The sequence below is a fragment of the Erinaceus europaeus genome, chromosome 7, assembly GCF_950295315.1.
Source record: "Erinaceus europaeus chromosome 7, mEriEur2.1, whole genome shotgun sequence".
NCBI lineage: Eukaryota > Metazoa > Chordata > Mammalia > Eulipotyphla > Erinaceidae > Erinaceus > Erinaceus europaeus.
Genome location: NC_080168.1, coordinates 12,598,276 through 12,616,513, shown reverse-complemented (window position 1 = coordinate 12,616,513; position 18,238 = coordinate 12,598,276). Strand labels below are relative to the sequence as shown.

Genomic DNA, 18,238 nt, shown 5'->3' with positions numbered 1-18,238 from the left:
CCCCCGGCCCGGGGTTGCCCGACGTAACTCCGGCCTCTCCGGGCCTCCCCGCTTTCCCACCCGCAGGAGCAGGGGTGGAGCGAGCGCCGGCCGCCAATCACAGCCCCGGCTCCGCTTTGAATCCCGCGGGCAGGCGGGTAGGCAGGCGGCTGGCGGCCAGGTGTGCGGGCGCCCTCTTTGTCCCCACACTCCCGCTCCCTGCCCCACCCCTGCCGGCCCCAGACGGCTGGCTCCGCCCCTCGGGGCTCCCTCCGCTGGGCCCGGCTCCCGGGAACCCTGGTCATTCGGGCCCAAGTCCCTGGTTCCATCTCGCCCTCACGGTGCTAGAGAAAAACTCTGGAAAAACCTGTCACCTCGGACTTGTCGCTTAGACTGTGAAGCTAAGCTAACAAAGGCCCACACCTGGGCGGTTAGAAGGGGTTACGTGGGAGAATGTGGAGAACATTATTTTGTGAGACTAAAACCCTAAGGGGGGGGCGCTACAGGGGTTGATGTGTGGGATGTGGGGGTGGGGGTCGTTCTGTGCGGAAGCTGGGGGCTAGGGAGAGACTGCGCAGGCTTCCCTCACTCCAGTCCGGGAAGGTGGGGTAATGTGTTGGAGCTTGTACTATGGGGGGGGGGGGGGCTTCCTAGAGGGATCTGCTGCTCCCGGGATCACGTCTCTTTCTTTTAAGTTTCAGATAGACACAGGGAAAGGCACCACAGTCCCGCTCCACCACCTATGGAGCTTCCCCTGGCGTCCTAGCACTCTCATGTGGTGCCAGGGTTCAAACGTGGGGCGCATCCATGATGAGACACAGGAGCCCTACAAGGAGTTATCTCTCGGCCTCCAGGGTTCAGGAACTAGGTAAGCCTCCTTCTGGAATCAGCCTGCCCACAATTAAATCCTCGGGTTTAAATCCTTGCTAGCCGTGCCTTGGTTTCCCCATCTGTAAAACAGGTTCCAGGTTCTGTGTGCCTCTTTACATCAACCAATTAAATCTTGCCAGCACTCTGAGCTCAGTCTCTATCATTATGCCTGCTTTAGTGCAGCCGCAGGAAAAGTACTAGGGTAACGGGTAGGACACCTGCTAGGAGTGAGGCCTGGGTTTGAACCCTGGCACTGCATGGGAGCGTCAAGCAAGGGGGGCGGGGACTTGGTTGTTCCCGACCCCGAAATAAAATGAATGAGGAGGTAGGCACAGGAATGGTGAAATCGCACATGTGCAAGGTCGTTCAGCCAAAAAGAAAAAAAAAAAACAAAAAAACGAGCAGGAGTTGTGCAGGCGAGGACCGCGTGAGCTGTGCACGCGAGCGACAGAGCATCTCAGAGCCGGGGTTGCTCCGCACATGGAAGCTGCGATTTTCCACCCAGCCCCCTGCCCCACCTGACCCCAGTCCCGCTGGAGTACAGGCGCCTCCCTGTACCCCCCCTGCTCCCGCTACTCGTCCCCCTCCCCCTAGCCACCCCCCTTCCCTGCCGACCACCCGCGCAGAACGAGCTTCTGGGCACGTTTCTGCCGAATGAGTGCGGTTTGGGGTTGGGCTGCCGGGATTCGCCAGTGCTCCTGCGCCCCCTGCTGGTCCCCGTGGGCGTTTCAGACAGAAGCCGCCTGGGAAGAAGGGGTCCCTGTTAGCAACTGCGAATGGAGGAGCCCAGAGGTGGAGGCTGCTAGGCTCTGGGTCCCCGGGTGCAGCTTTAGGCCACACCGGACAGATGTGTTGCCACCGCCACCCCCACCCCCAGGTCTGTCCGAAAAATGTCTGCGGGGCTGGAGAGTTTACCATCAAGCCCTCATTCACGTGTGTGTCACCTGCTTGTGACACTGTGGCTGTCCCAGTGTCCTGTCCGGGTGAGCTCAGGGTGGGTGGCAGTCTGGAACTCTGGAACTTTCCGGGTGGTCATGTATCCCCCTGGCATCCGTGGTCTTGTAGAAGGGCTGGTACCCACGCTGTGTCTTCTCGTTCTTGGCTGCTGTGGGTGAACCCCAGGCCACCCTGGGTGTCTCTGTGTGCACATGGCAGCCTGTGGATGTTGGGGTCCCTGCACCACAGGCTCAGGGGCATCTTGTGTGGGTGTGAGTGTCATTCTCTCTTTTAAATTTATTTATTATAGGAGTCGGGCGGTAGCGCAGTGGGTTAAGCACACATGACGCAAAGCACAGGGACTGGCATAAGGATCCCGTTGGAGCCCCCAGCTCCCCACCTGCAGGGGAGTCGATTCACAAGCAGTGAAGCAGGTCTGCAGGTGTCTGTCTTTCTCCCCCCCTCTGTCTTCCCTTCCTCTCTCCATTTCTCTCTGTCCTACTCAACAACAACAACAATGGTAACTACAACAATAAAATAGCAAGAGCAACAAAAGGGAATAAATAAATAAATGTAAAAAATTATTACTAGATAGAGACAGAGAGCTTTCCCCCTGCAGGTGGGGACCAGGGGCTAGAACCTGCATCCTTGTGCACTGTAGTGTGTGCGCTTAACCAGGTGTGCCACCGCCTGGCCCCTGCATTTGTCATTCACTAGTGCTTTTCCACTGGCAGGCGCTCCCGTGCACAGCCTGGTCTGCCTACTAGCAAGAACTGGGATTGTCCCTGTGATTTTTGTGTCCTTTCATTTTTCTGGACAGTCAGGACTTTGTATATGTGCCATCTCGCCACTCCTTGTGTGACTTTTGTTCTTAGGTAGAGAGAGGAGGAGAAGGAGAGACACCAAGATGCCAGCTCTTCCCCGTGGCACTCCCATGTGGTGCTGGGGCTGGTGGAGAGCCTAAGGAGGCCCACGCCCTACCTCCTGAACCCCAGCCCTGAGATTCCAGAGACCAAGCTGCAAGGTCCCCCACTGCTCCATGGGGACCAAAGTCACTCCCCAGGCTGTTGTGGGAAATCTGGGGTAATGGCTGCTGGCCTGTCTGGGCCTCTCTCCTCAGCCTGTGTCTGACCCAGGCTGTGTGTATGGGGGTGGGGGGACAGGGGAGATTGTCTTTGGTGTTAGGGTGGCAAAGCACTCCCCCCCTGCCTGGCTAGGAAGCTGGAACACCCCCCACACACATACACACACAGAGGTGCCCTGGAAGCTAGCTGCAGCTGGTGAACTGAGCCTCATGTTCCTGGGGCTCCCTGGCTTATGGCCTTGGCACCTTTGGCCACTTGGGGGAGCCCTCTGTCATCTCTGGTCAGAGCAAGCTCTGGATGAAGGCGAGGGGGAGGGGAGAAAAGGCCAGATGTGGGGGAGGGGAGTCTGCCCAATCTTAACCCCTCCATTGCCAGCCATCAGCCCTTGTCCCCTGGGGGCCTCTGGGTTCTGGACTTTTGGGCAGAGATGCCCAGCACGGAGTCGGGTGGGGGGGACTTCCTTGGGGACAGTGACATAGCATTCCAAGTGAAGCCCCTCAAGGTGTACTTCTTCTGCTTCCAGTGGCCTGTGTGTGACCCCCTGATCTGTGACCTTGGCCTGGGTCACCTGGCCTTTTGGGTCACTGGGCTCAGCCGTCCATGCCATGGGTCAGTGGGCACTGCTCTGTGTGCAGTACCCTGGGGACCAGGAGGTCATGTCATAACAGTGTCCTCTCTGCTTCACAACTGGGGACACTGGGCACAGAGCTGGAGAAGAACTGCCCTGGCCTTGGTGGCCACACGGAGACCCACAGACAGGCAGGAGGAGAGGGAGGAAGGAGGGCAGAGGAGCACCGAGACCACAGGGTGGCCATGGGCTGGGGAGGAGGCAAATGAGAGGAAGTGGGGACAGCCCTCCAAGGGGGTGGCTGGGACTGGGTGCTGATGCAGACTGGGGGGTAGGAGGCGGTGGGGCAGAACTTGCAGGGGGTTGGGGGGGGTAAAGGGCTTTTCTCTGGGACCCTGGTGGTCAGAACTGGGGGGTGAGGGGGGTAGGGCAGAGATAGCCTCCCAGGCCAGCTCCGTCACCAGGCTTCCTGCCTCTGAGACTTAGTAGGGCCTGTGGTGGGGTGGGGTGGAGGGCAGCAGACAACCATAGGAACTGAGGTTTAGAGTCAGGGAGACAGCTCAGTGTGTTAGAGAACCAACTGACTGCCTGAGGCCGCAGAGGTGCCAGGTTCAATCCCCAGCACCACTTGATTGCCAGAGATGAGTGGTGTTCTGGCCTGGTTGTTCTTTTTTTCTCATTTATTTATTTATTGTCACCAGGGTTTTTGTGGGGACTTTGAGCCTGTATGATTCTACCACTTAAGCAGTCTCTCTCTCCCTCTCCCTCCCCCTCCTCTGGTAGAGAGGGAGAGACAGAGCAGAGAGACTATAGAACTGTCCACCACTTGCAAAGTTCCCCTTTTGCATGGTGTTTCCATGTGGTGCCAGGGATTTGAACCCGGGTCCTCGTGCATGAGCTCAAGCTCTACTGGGTGAGTCACCTCCCCCAGCTTTTTACTAAGCTTTTTTTTTTTTTTTTGCCAGAGCACTGCTCAGCTCTGGTTTATTTTGGTGTGGGGGACTGAACCTGGAACTTTAGAGCCTCAAGCATGAGAGTTTCTCAGCATAACCATTATGCTATCTACCCCTGCCCGCTTTTGCTTTTCACTAATGAGTGAGGGAGACCAGATGCAGCACAGCTCTGGTACATGGCAGTGCTAGAGATTGAACCTGGGATCTTGGACATGCAAGCCCTGTGCTCTGTGGTCCTGAACTCTCTCCCTGGCCTTAGACCTGAGGCTTTTAAAACATTTTTCTTTCAGAGAGTCAGGAAGGCAGTGGAAGAGATCAGAGCACCCACAATTCCTTCAATACAATGGGGGCTGGACTCGAACCTGGACCAAGCACATGGAATAGCAGAGTACTGTCCAAGTAAACTGTTTTGCTGGCCCTGGCTCTGAGGCTTTTGTTGGAGCCTTTCAGCAGTTTGGGGGAGGGAAGGAGCTGGGGTGGTTGTGGAGGTGGCTTCCCATCATCCTTGGGGACTGACCTCCAAGCCCCCTGGCTCACTTGAGACTCACTCATTGAGTCCTTGGAGCCCAGTCAGGGTCCCCAGGGTCTCTCCTAGAGACTCAATGGGTTGGTGTGGGGGAATCCCCCCTACACCCCCACACTGGTCCTATGAGGTCTGGGGAGCAGATGGTCCCCCTTCCTCCCTGAGGACCCCAGGCTGCTCCTTGGACTGCCCCCTCCTGCTTTGGGGAGCAACGAGCTGAGAAGAGACATCTGGGGCTCCCCAGGCCACCAACCACCCACAGCCTCAGGGAGCAGCCAGCCCCACCTCCCCTGTCATCCCAGCTGGCTGTTGTCACCCAGCACTGGGTGGGCAGCTCTCTGAGGAGCAGGGTCCCAAAACTGGCCCCATCACCCCCAACCCCAGCAGGAAGGGCGCTGGCCATTGGGAGAGCCTGTCCCTTTCCTGAGCATGGGGGAGCTGGGTCACAGCATTGTTTGGGGTGTCCTGCTTGGACAGGCCTTTGTGAGAAGAGAGGCTATGGGGAGAGGGTGGGTGGGAAAAAATAGCTCACTGGGTGGGAAGCCTCCCTTGCTACTCAGGAAGCCCAGGTTTTTGTGTTTTTTAAAAAATATTTATTTATTCCCTTTTGTTGCCCTTTTATTTTTTATTGTTGTTATAGATGTCATCATTGTTGGATAGGACAGAGAGAAATGGAGAGAGGAGGGGAAGACAGAAGGGGAAGAGAGAAAGACAGACACCTGCAGACCTGCTTCACCACTTGTGAAGAGACTCCCCTGCAGGTGGGGAGCCGGGGACTCTAACCAGGATCCTTATGCTGGTGCTTGTGCTTTGCACCACCTGCGCTTAATCCGCTGTGCTACCGCCCAGCTCCCAAGGGAACCCCAGGTTTGAGCCCTAGCGCCATGTAGGAGTGCGATGGCACCAGAGGAAGCTCTGCTGTCTCGCCCACCCCCTTTGCCTCCAGGGTTATCGCTGGCCCCAGCACTATGAATCCACTGCTCCTGGAGGCCATTTTTCTTTTTCTTTTTTTTTTCTTGGCTAGCACAGAGAAGTTGAAAGAGGAGAGGAGATAGAGGAAAGAGACAGAGAGATACCTGTGGACCTGCTTCACCACTTGCAAAGTAATCCCCCTACAAGTGGGGAGCCAGGGGCTTGAACTGGGATCCTTGTGCGGGTCCTTAGGCTTCGTACTGTGCGCACTACCTTTCTCTGTCTCTACATCTGAATGAAAAAGCTAGTGGCCTGGGGGCAATGAAGTTACACAAGCACAGTTCCCCTAGCAAGAGACACAGAAAGAGAGAGAAAGTACTGATGTTGACTGATGGGCTGATTTACATACTGGGCCTCTTCTGCATCTCACAGGCAGCTACCAAATGAATTTGACCTTCTGCATCTTGTTCCTTCCCCGGAAGGCCCAGCTGGCCCACTCGGAGGACCAAGACATGGAGGGACCTGCTGGGCTCACGCAGTTAGACCTCTGCCAGCCCCTGAAGTCTAGACCAGGCCCCTGCCACACACAGTCCATGAGGGGTCCAGCTCCAGATCCTGTCTCTTGGGGGGCTCTCCTGGCCTGTCTTCCTCTCCTTCTCACACTTGGGGAGCATTTCCGCATTTCCTCTTCTTTCCGTTGCTCTGCCCTGCCTGACCTTGTGGGTTTCCTCTCTGTCACAGTGACCCTGTAGAGGTTTGGATGGGGGAGCACTGGGCTCCCCTCCCCCTCTCCCAGATCAGCCAGGCCACAGTCCCAGTGCTCACCAGGCCAGGAGGGGAGAAGCCACAGTGATGGCAAAGAAAATAAGTGCAACCTGCATGAGATATGGGGTGGGAAGGATGAAGAAAGTTCTAGAAAGATGGGGTGTTGTAAGGTGCTAAGGGCTAGTCCAGAATGGGTGGCTTCAGAATGGCACTTCAGCAAAGTCCTGAGGGGACGCCCATAGAACACTGCTGGGTCCCAGAGGACACCCCGAGGACAGAGCAGGACATGGAGATGGAGGTCAGGAAGGCAGGGCTTCTGGCAGGGAGGTGTTCAGCGGGCAGAGTGCGGTGCTTGGTCCCTGGCACCAATATGCTTCATGTCACACATGAAGTGAATAGGCAAGTCACAGGTTTAGGGCCAGGGAGATAGCACAAGGGTTCTGCAGAGACTTCCATGCCTAAGACTCTGAGGTCCCAGGTTCAGTGATGAGCACCCCCATAAACCATAGCAGAACAGTGCTCTGGTGTAAACAAAAAACGGGTTTCAATTCCATCTGAGGTAGACCAGGGTAGTGAGTCCCGGACTCCTGGGAGCAAGGAGGGAGTGCAGTGGAGGGGAGCTCTGTTTCTGGGGGCGAGGGTACAAGAGGGAACTGTGAGATCCCTCCTGACACTGAGCTGATGTTGATGAGATGAGATGATTAATCTTAAAACATATAAACAAACAAAAATTGGGCTGGGGATAGCACAACAATTTTGCAAAAAAACTTTCATGTCTGAGGTTCTGAGGCCCCAAGTTCAATCCCCAGCACCGCCAGAATCCAGAGCTGAGCAGTGGCCTGGTTAAAATTAATGATAATAATAATAATTGGGTCAGTGAGGCTATGCAGATATGGGGTCCTGGGTTGTTCCTGGATGTTGCGTATATAAAAAAAGGAGGTGGTGGAGGGGCTCAAGGACTGGTGTAAGGATTCCAGTTCAAGTCCCCACCTGTGTGTGGGGGTGTCACTTCCCAAGCAGTGAAGCAGGTATGTTTTGTCTTTCCCTACTCTCTCAATCCTATCCAATAATAACAGCAACAATAACAAAGGGGAAAAAATGGCCCCAGGAGCAGTGGATTTGTAGTGCAGGCACCAAGCCTTAGCGATAACCCTGGAGGCACAAAAACAAAAAAAAAAAAAAGGAGGTGGGGGTGTGCAAGTGACCCAGGAGGTGGTACAGTGAATGCAGGCTTTGACTCTCAGCACAGGGTTCTGAGTTTCACTCTGGTGCTCATGTGCCAGAGTGAAGGTCTAGTCCCACCTTCTCCCTGTTTTTCTCTCCCCATATGAATGAATACATCAATCTTTAAAAAAAAAAAAATTACATTGTACCAAAGCAAAGGACTCTGGGAGGGAGGGGGAGAGTGGGTAGGAAGAAAACTCTGGAAGCCCCTTCTATAATGAAATTGTGCCTATGCCAGTGCTTGCACTGTAAAGCATTAACCACCTGAATGAAAAGACACTTTTCTAGGGGACAGGCGGTGGTACACCTGGCTGAGCACACATTACAGTGCAAACGGATCCGGGTTCAAGCCTCCAACCCCACATACAGGAGGAGAATCTCTCATGAGTGGTGAAGTAGGGCTGCAGGCGTTTCTCCTTCTCTATCACACCCTTCCCTCTCAATTTCTGTCTCTATCAAAAAGTAAATGAAATATAAAATAACAGAAAGTTATTTTAGGGGCTGGGTAGTGGTGCACCTAGTTGAGCCCACATTACAATGTGCAAGGACCAGGGCTCAGCCCCCGGGTCCCAACCTGCAGGGGGAAAGCTTCACAAGTGGTCTCTCTCCCTCTCTATCTCCCCCTTCTCTTTCCATTTCTCAGTCTCTACCCAATAATAATAAATAAATAAAATATTATAAAAGTGATTTTAGGGGTCAGGTGGTGGCACACTTGGTAGAACACACATTACTATGTGTGCAAGGATGCAGGTTCAAGCCCTGGCCCCCACCTGCACAGGGGAAACTTCAGGAGTGGTGGAGCAGGACTGCATGTGTCCCTCTCTATTTGGTCCCACACCTCAGTTTCTATCTATATCCAATAAATAAAATATTAAAAAATTTATTTTAAAGCTCATGCAGGTGGTCCGGGAGGTAGTGCAGTGGATGAAAGCATTGGACTCTCAAGCATGAGGTCCTGAGTTCACTCCCTGGCAGCACCATGTACCACAGTGATAATGTCTGGTTCTTTCTCTCTCTCCTTCTATCTTCCTAATAAATACAATCTTAAAAAAAAAAAAAAAAGCTCATGCAGGGTTCTTACCCCATCAGATGTTAGAATGCTGTAAGCCAGTGATACAGGCCAAGTGAGAGGGGGCTGGAGACCCTAAGACAGTCCATAAATTGAGAGGGAAGGGGTGGTAGAGACAGAGAGACACCTGCAACACTGCTTCACCACTCACAAAGTTTTCCCCCTGCAGGTGGGGACCGGGGACTTGAACCTGGCCATTGTGACACGTGCACTCAACCTGGCCCCGAGTGTACACATTACAGTGCATAAGGATCCAGGGTCTGCCCATGGCCCCTACCTGCAGGGTGGAAGCTTCATGAGTGGTGGTGAAGCAGGTCTGCAGGTGTTTTTCTCCCTCTCTGTCTCCCACGCTTCTCTCAATTTCTCTCTACTATTAAGAGTAAAGAAGGAGGAGGAGAAATAGCTACAGAAGCTGGGATGGGAATCCTGAACTGTGCACTAATCAGGCTTTGAGGGCTCAGATGTCTGCTGGGGTCACTGTCCTGCTGCCACTCCCCCCCCTCGTGCAGTGTGTGTGTGTGTTTACCCACTTGTGACATCCACCTGGGGACCAGTTAAGGCTGGCTTGTCCAGCTCCCAGCCCTGACCCCTCCCTCCAGCTCTAACATAGCTCCAGAGCCAAGCAAAGGGCCAGGGGAGGGTCAGGGGCTGCTGGGGTCATGGTCTGTCCAGCCCCTCCTTCCCTCAGCCTGAGGCCTATGTGAACACTTAGGCAGGGGAAGTCGGGGTAGCAGGTCAGGCTGAGAGGCAGCGAGTGCTTCCTCCAGGAGTCACAGGAGACAAGGGACAAATGTACCTGGGACAGGGGGCCTTTTAGTCCAGATGAGGTTGTGGTGGCTCCAGGCTGTGCCCACCTGGATTGGGGGGTGGGTGCCTCTCAGTCCCTGTAGCCCCTTGGCGCTGCCACATAAGGAAATGTTTGTGCCTCCTGGGCGGCCTCTGGGCAGTAGCTCTGCTCCCTGCTCCCTCCCACCCTCTCTCCTCCCCCTCCCTCTTCCCCATCCTAGCCGGCTTGCCTCCCAGAGGGGCCCAGGCTGGGGCGGTGTGTGTGTGTGTGGGGGGCCACTCAGATATTCCTCCATTAGCCCAGGATGGGCCCTGTGTGTAGCGCCCGCCCCTCCCCCCCAGCAAACTGTCCTCAAGAAGGGGAAAAGAGAACAGGCCACATGGGGACAACCGGAACCCTAGCTTTGCAATCTCTGGGGTGCCTTCACCAGGTGCCCCTACTAGGTACTCCCACCCCAAATCCCAGCCACAGCTTTGTTCCTCTTCCCTCCAACAGCCCCCCCCCCCTCCCCCAGGGAACCATTTCACCACCGCTCAGCTGCCTTGCTTCCATTAAGTTATTTACCCAAGCCCACAGGCCTGGCAGGAAGTCTGCCGGCACAAGGTGGCATTTCTCTTGCCCACGGTGGGCTCGGCTCCCCGGGGAACACCCCTTCCCTCCCCTCTCGCGGTGACCTTCCCGAGTAGGAAGCTGCTCCAAGGGCAGAACCTTCTAGATCTCTGGGGATTCTAAGGCATTCCCTGCCAGGTGTTTCCTGGGCACATCCCCCATGCCAGGGCAGCACTTATGGAGGGGGCCCTGCTCTGGGTGGGAGGCCGGGAGCTGGCCTCCCAGCCCAGGCTCCAGGAAGCGGCCCTGGGAAGGAGGGACAATGACCTCAGCAGGCCCTGGGGCCTTGGGAGCGGCGGAGCAGGCCGAGCCACAGTCCCAGCTCAGCCAGGAGGTGGGCCCTCCTCCCGCTCCAGGTCACAGAGGCCTCATTGAGCCCAGGTCTCCCGCGTTGGCGGTTCCCGCGGAGGAAAAACTTGCCCCATGCCCGAGTGACACGGGAACAAGGGCGGCTTGTGCGTCAGGCCCCGCCCCCAGGCAGTGCTCGGCCGGCGCCGCCCTGCGGGTGCCCGAGCCCCCCACCCAGGCGCCGCCGGAGCTCACTCTGTGCCCCGCTGCCCCGCCGGAGCTCGCTCTGTGCCCCGCTGCCCCGCCGGAGCTCGCTCTGTGCCCCGCTGCCCCGCCGGAGCTCGCTCTGTGCCCCGCTGCCCCGCCGGAGCTCGCTCTGTGCCCCGCTGCCCAGCAGTCTCCTGCCCGTCCGCAGGTGGAAAGGAAGGGAGAGGCTGTACTTGGCAAGGTCAGGCTACTCCCCAGTGCAGAGGGCGATGCCTGTCCCCGCAGACTCCCGGTCACTCCTGCCCCCTTTCCTGTGGTTCCCTGTGGTCTCCATTCACCGTGCAGGGGGACAGGTCTGAGTGTGGTGGCCACTCCGAGTGCATTTTCAACATCCGGGATCCTCTGTGTGGGGCGAAGCGGCTAGACACGGAGGGACCAGCCCAACTCGTGCCTGCCACACCGCACGTGCTCAGAGCGAGAGGGACAGCAGAGGTTCCCATGGGAACGCAGAGGCGGGCGGAAAATGATGGGCTCGCAGGCCAGGAGGTGGCGTAGTGGATAGAGCATTGGACTCTCAAGCATGAGGTCCTGAGTTCAACCCCCAGCGTCCCATGTGCTATATTCTCTCTCATAAATAAGTAAATCGAAAAAGGAGGAAGACAAACTAGGGCTGAAGAGGCAGAATAATGGTTATGCAAACAACTATCATCTTTAAATATCTGAAGCTCTAAGGTTCCAGGTTCAATCCCCAGCACCACCATAGCCAGAATTGAGTAGTGCTTGGTTGACAGGATTTTTTTTTTTTTTTTTTTTACCAGAGCACTGCTCAGCTCTGGCTTATGGCAGTGTAGGGGATTGGACCTGGAACTTGAGGGCCTCAGGCATGAAAGTCTCTTTGCATAACCATTATGCTATACTCCCACCCGATAAATATATATATATTTAAAATGACAATCTTTACTTTTTGGTGTCCGGGATCAAACCCAGGTCCCCTGACAGGAGAGGCTTGTGCTCCACTCCCGCCCTCCAGAGCCTTCCATAGCCTAGCCATGCAGCTCGGGAGGGGGAGCCCAGCCCGAGGACGTGCACGGCCAGGCAGGAGGCTGCTGGAAAGTCAGGAGGGCCGGAGAGGACCCCGGCCAGTGCCCGCCCGCCCGGGCTTCCAGCTTTCGTCCTGTCTGCTCCCCCTCCCCAGGTATGTCGGTCTGGGTCCCAGGGGCGGGGGATGCGGTTCTCAAAAGCCAGAGGCAGCAGCAGCAGCAGCAGCCTGGCAGGTGTAGTCAGCCCAGCTGCTCCCCTCCCGAAGAGAAGAGGCCACCCCCTGTCCCCGGGGGTCTGAGCCCTAGTGTTGTTGCAAATGCCAAACTGGCGGCATCTCCTGTGCAGATGACTTGTGGAGGCCCCACTCGGTCGACCCCGCAAGCCCTTGGCTAGGGAATGCTTCCAAATTTTCTTTCTTTCTTTTTTTTTTTTTTTTTCCAGAGTCCTACTCAGCTCTGGCCGATGGTGGTGTCAGGGACTGAACCTGGGACCTTGGGGGCCCCAGGCATGAGTCTTTTCGCCTAACTACTCCAAGGGCCCCTTCGCTGCACCGCGAAGCCCTCGGCCCGCCGCCGTCACTATGGCCGCGTCCGCAGGGCGGGCGCACAGGCGGGAGGCGAGGCCTCGGGACAGCGGAGACACACGGCAGCCTGCAGCTGGTCACGGCCCGCAGGTCAACGCAGAGCGAGTGAGCGAACCCCGACAGGCCCGAGCCCCGTGTCCAGGAGCGCCGGGCGCGGGGAGCCGCCACGCAGGGCAGCGCGCGGGGCCACGTGGGGGCCCGGGGCCGCCCGCGCACGCTCCGAGGCCGACCGGACCCGCGTCCTTTAGGCGCCATCTTCGGCTAGGCCCGCACTGGTCGGGCGCCATCTTCGGCTAGGCCCGCGCAGCTCGGCGCCCAGCCTTTGTTGTCGCGGCTTCCGGGCGTCCATCATGCGGCGGCCGCGCGCCAGGCACATCAAGAAGCGGAGCATGAAATGGCGGCGGGGGGCGGAGCGTGCGGTAACCACGCCCACTCTCGCCTCCGGCACCGCGCGCCGACCGCCCCTCGCGCAGGCGCACAGCGCGGCGCGCGTTCCCGCGCTCCCTCCAGCGCGCGCCGAGACACAAAGGGCTGCAGGGAAAGCCCGGAGCGCGGCACCCGCGCGGAGCGGGGCTCGGGCCGGCGGCCTGGCGCGGACTGGGCCGGAGCTGGGCTCGCGGGGGCGGCGCGGGGGGCGGCGCCCAGGCCCTTCCAGACCGCGCTAACCGCCCTAACGGCCTCACTGGCGGGCGAGCGGGGTGGGGCCGGGGGGCCTCCATTTTCCCTAGCGCGCCATGATGTGTGTGTATAGGGGGGGGGTGGAAGGGTGGCCGCCGGGATGTCGGGGTCTGCACCCCAAATTCTGCAGCACCACCACGCACCACGGGGTGGTGAAAGGTTCGGGAATGTCAGCGCCACAGTTTGTCACTAAAAAGCAACAGCCCCAACCCCACCCCTGGAAATTAAATCAAAAGGTAGTTTGTAAACTTGCTGCTTCAATCCAGAGTGCATTTGGGGAGCAGGGGCGAGGACTCAGAAGCAAGCAACACATGCACAAGTCAGTAGGGGCATTGATTTCCCCTACGTTCAAAGAGACGTTCGTTCAAAGGAATGGTCCAGGAAACAGTCTAAAACCATTTCATCATGCAAAGCATGCATGTTCTCCAGGCAGGTTTGGGAAGCAGTTAGCATTTATTAATGCTCCGTCTTCCTCTGAAAAGAGAGAGAGGGGGGAAAAAGTGCATTCTTTCACTAGCCAGGTACAGAGAGGGAAACTGAAGCCCTACAAGTTACAGACCTGCAAGTTTTATTTTTGTAGTAAAAGTCACTTCCTAAGCCCACCCCGGGGTCATAAATAAGCGGCTCCTGCGTGCGCGCTTGTTAATTAGTGAAGAAGTTTGGTCCCTGCACCCAGTGGGGTTATGGGATGAACGGGGAGCGCTATGGTTGGGCCCATGGAGAAGGCTGGTGTGTGTGTGTGTGTGGGGGGGGGGGTTGGGGTTCCTCCTGTGGCGGGACAGTCAGGAGAGGGTGCTGGGCCAAGCCTGCAAGCCACTTCTGCAAAGTCCTCATTTAATGACCCAGGGGAGTCCACAGGGCGTGTGGTCAGCTGGGGGGTGGGGAGCCTCTATTCCTCCCTTCCTTGTTCTCTGATGGGCACAGGTCAGGCCCGAATGGCTGAGCTTAGGGGAGAGAGCACAGGGCAGGGGAGAGGCCTCACTGATGGAAGCAGAGGTGTGTGTGGGTGGCTTCCAAGTTCATTAACTCACTGAGGAGAAGCGAGGTTTCGTCCCGCCTGGAGCCCACCTTGCAACTCTGGTCTCCCAGGTTGTTGGCAGCTGTGGCTTCTGATACCATGTCCCGTGTTTATCTGTCTGAAGGAAAAAGATGGGAATCCCCGAACCTGGAATTACTGGTAAGTCAAAGGTGCTTCTTTTGCCAGTTGAGAGCTTGTCCATTTCTGTTTCTTTTTTTGTCTTTCCTTTTTTAAAATATGTATTTATTCCCTTTAGTTGCCCTTGTTGTTTTTATTGTTGTAGTTATTATTGTTGTTTTTCTTGATGTCGTCGTTGTTGGATAGGACAGAGAGAAATGGAGAGAGGAGGGGAAGACAGAGAGGGGGAGAGAAAGACAGACACCTGCAGACCTGCTTCACCGCCTGTGAAGCGACTCCCCTGCAGGTGGGGAGCCAGGGGCTGGAACCGGGATCCTTACGCCGGTCCTTGCGCTCTGCGCCACGTGCGCTTAACCCACTGCGCCACCGCCCGACTCCCATAAAAAGTCTTTTTTGCATAATCCACTGTGTTGCTTCCCACCTTTATTAATTTTGCCTCCAGGGTTATTGCTGGGGTTTGGTGCCTGCACTACGACGAATCCACTGCTCCTGGAGGCCATTTTCCCCCATTTTGTTGCCCTTGTTGTCGTTATTGTTATTGTTGCCACTGATGATGTTGTTGGACAGAGGAGGGAGGAGAGAAAGACAACTTACAGACCCGCTACACCGCCTGTGAAGCAAACCCCCCTGCAGGTGGGGAGCCAGGGGCTCGAACCGGGATCCTTACGCCGGTCCTTGCGCTTTGTGCCACCTGCGTTTAACCCACTGCGCTACCGCCTGACTCCCCCAAAAACACTTATTTCCAGCAACTCAATAAACACTTATTTCCAGCAACTCAATATATTACTAAGTGAGAGAGAGAGAACTAAAGCATCACTTTGGGCCCTTCTGTGTGGGGATTGAACTCAGGACATAGTTTGAGAATTCAATGCTTCATCGACTGAGAGATTGTTGATGTTTAACAGGGGAGGGTTGTGTTACCGGTACGCTCACTGCCGGTCTGACCTTTATCAGACCCACCTGTGGGGCTGGGCGGCGGCGCACCCAATAAGAGTGCACACTTACAATGCACAGGAACCCAGCTTCAGGCCCCTGGCCCCCATCTGCAGGGGGAAAGCTTCATGAGTAATGCAGTAGAGGTGTCTCTCTTTTCCTCTCCCTCTCTTTATTAATCACAGATTAATTAATCACCTAAGTTAGCATTTTTGAGATGTCCCTGTAAAATAAAAAGTTCCAGCTTTGATGAATTTTACTTTTTATAAATAACTGCCTTTCTTTACATTTTGTACAAGAAAGTAGTGGCCCAGGAAGTGTTTCAATGGATAAAGTGTGATACCCTCAAGTATGAGAGCCTGAGTTCGATCCCCAGCATTCCACATGCCAGAGTGATGCTCTGATTCTCTCTTTCTCAAAAATATATTTAAAAAATCTTAAAGGTGCAAGAAAGGATGCCCATAGCCTATGGTTTTGCTTTTGTGCAAGTTGGGTCTGTCTTGTCATATATATATATAGTATTTTCCCTTTTGTTGCTCTTGTTTTTTTAATTGTTGTTGTGGTTATTGTTGTTGTTATTGATGCCGTTGTTGCTGGATAAGACAGAAAGAAATGGAGAAAGGAGGGGAAGACAGAGAGGGGGAGAGAAAGACAGACATCTGCAGACCTGCTTCACTGCCTGTGAAGTGACTCCCCTGCAGGTGGGGAGCTGGGGGCTCGAACCGGGTCCCTTATGCCGGTCCTTGTGCTTCGCGCCACGTGCGCTTAACCCACTGCACTACCCGCTCAACTCCCTATATTTATGTATTTTAATGAGAGAGGTACAGAGAGCAAGATACACAGGGAGAGACCAGAGCACTACTCATCTCTGGGTTATGGTGGTGCTGGGGATCGAAACTGGGACCTCAGAGCCTCAGGCATGAAAGTCATTTGCAGAACTATGATGCTATCTCCACAGCCTAGGTCTCTGTCTTTTCATCTGTAAGATAAGGACAGAAGCACTGGATTCACAAACATGAGGTCCTGAGTTCTATCCCCAGCAAGGTATGTGGCAGTGTGGTGCTTTCTTGAGGTGGGGGGACAGGAGGGAATAGCTATTGCTGGTGTTTGTGAAATGCCTGGACCATGGTAGGTGCTCAGGATATAAAACCCCAACACTCACACTCCCCTGCTAGTCCAAGTCAGCTGTGTAGCCAGCTGGCCACTCAGAGGAAAGATTAATGTGACTCTGGGGAAGCTTCCCAACAACATGGAAGGCTGCCTGAAACATATTATTTCTTTACTTGGATAGAGACAGAAGTTGAGGGGGAAGGGGAGATAGGAAGAGAGCCAGAGAGACACTCGCAGCACTATTTTGCTGCTTGCAAAGCTTCCCTCTGCAGGTGGGGACCAGGGGCTTGAGCCCAGGTCCTTGTGATTGTAATGTGTGCATTTTACCAGGTGAGACACCACCTTGCCCCTGAAACTCCCCCCCCCCAATTTATTTATTTAGTAACATGAGAGAAGCAGCATCACTCCAGCATATGCAATGCCATCCAATGCTCTAGTGACCATGTTGCCTACCAGACTATGAGACCTTTTCCCTCCAGGGTCCAGGCCTCATGCATGCAGCACTTCACTACCCCAGGCCACTTTTTCCTTTCTTTATCCTTATTCCTTTCCATTCGAAATCTGATGTGTCTTGGTGTCTAATTTAAGTCTGGGTAAATTCTGTTAGGGACCCTCTGGGCTTTATGTCTTTTATGTTGTCTAAACTAGACAAGTTCTCAGCTATTGTGTCCTGAAGAGTGCTTTCTTCCAGACGGAGAGTAGAGAGCATAATGGTTATGCAAACAGACTCTCATGCCTGAGGCTCCAAAGTCCCAGGTTCAATCCCCCACACCACCATAAGCCAGAGCTGGTAAAAAAAGAAAAAAAAGAATGTTTTCTTTTCTTTTCTTTTTTTTTTTAATATTTATTTTATTTATTTATTCCCTTTTGTTGCCCTTGTTGTTTTATTGTTGTTGTTATTATTGTTGTTGTTGTTGTTGGATAGGACAGAGAGAAATGGAGAGAGGAGGGGAAGACAGAGAGGAGGAGAGAAAGATAGACACCTGCAGACCTGCTTCACCGCCTGTGAAGCGACTCAACTGCAGGTGGGGAGCCGGGGTTCGAACCGGGATCCTTATGCCAGTCCTTGTGCTTTGCACCACCTGCGCTTAACCCGCTGCGCTACAGCCCGACTCCCAAAAGAATGTTTTCTTCCCTTCCCTTTCTTCCTCTGGTAAGCCAATAATGCATATATTATTTTTTTAATCAATTAAAAAAATATTCTTTCTTTTTTTATTTATTAATATTTATTCATTTTCCCTTTTTGTTGCCCTTGTTGTTTTATTTTTATTATTGTTGTTGTTACTGATGTCTTCATTGTTGGATAGGAATAGGACAGAGAGAAATGGAAAGAGGAGGGGAAGAGTAAAGATAAACACCTGCAGACCTGCTTCACCGCTTGTGAAGCAACGCCCCTGCAGGTGGGGAGCCAGGGGCTTGAGCCAGGATCCTTAGGCCGGTCCTTGTGCTCTGTGCCACCTGCGCTTAACTGCTGTGCTACTGCCCGACTCCCACATATATTATTTATTTTGAAGTCATCCCATATGTTTCTGTTGTTGTTTTCAGTATCTCTTAATCTCTTTTTGAGATCTCTTCTTTTTTAGTTGTCTCTAATTCGTCCTCGATCTTGCTAATTCTGTCTTCAGCCTCATTGATTCTATTCTCTCTCCCCTGTACTGTTTTCTGGAGTTCATCTATTTTGTTACCCTGTTCTGATACTGTTTTAGCTTGTTCAGCTAGTTGTGTTCTTAGCTCAGCTATTTCAGCTTTCAGCTCTCTAATAGCCTTGAGATAATTAGTGTTTTCTTCCAGAGTCTCATTTGTTGTTTCTGCATTTCTGATGACAATTCTTTCAAACTCTTTACCCACTCCTGTGATTATTTCCTTAACTAGTGTTTGGATGTTGATTTTATTATTTTGTGGTTCAAGGACCAGGTGGTGGTGCCACTGATGAAGTACACATATGACTATTTTGTGGTTCAT

General features: G+C 54.4%; 1 long non-coding RNA gene across 6 annotated transcripts in view; it reads left to right on the top strand.

Moving 5' to 3' along the window:
- LOC132539377 (uncharacterized) overlaps positions 1-18,238 on the top strand; it is a 44,349-nt gene that overhangs the window by 19,004 nt on the left and 7,107 nt on the right. For 3 of the 6 annotated variants that reach the window (XR_009550625.1, XR_009550624.1, XR_009550626.1), the window contains exons 2-4: positions 4,682-4,790; positions 14,167-14,254; positions 16,158-16,225. This is a non-coding gene — a long non-coding RNA (uncharacterized LOC132539377). Of the gene's footprint in view, positions 1-4,681; positions 4,791-10,988; positions 11,971-12,257; positions 12,476-12,571; positions 13,314-13,818; positions 14,255-16,157; positions 16,226-18,238 lie in introns of those variants that run through there. The other 3 variants (XR_009550623.1, XR_009550622.1, XR_009550621.1) reach the window with 3 other exon arrangements.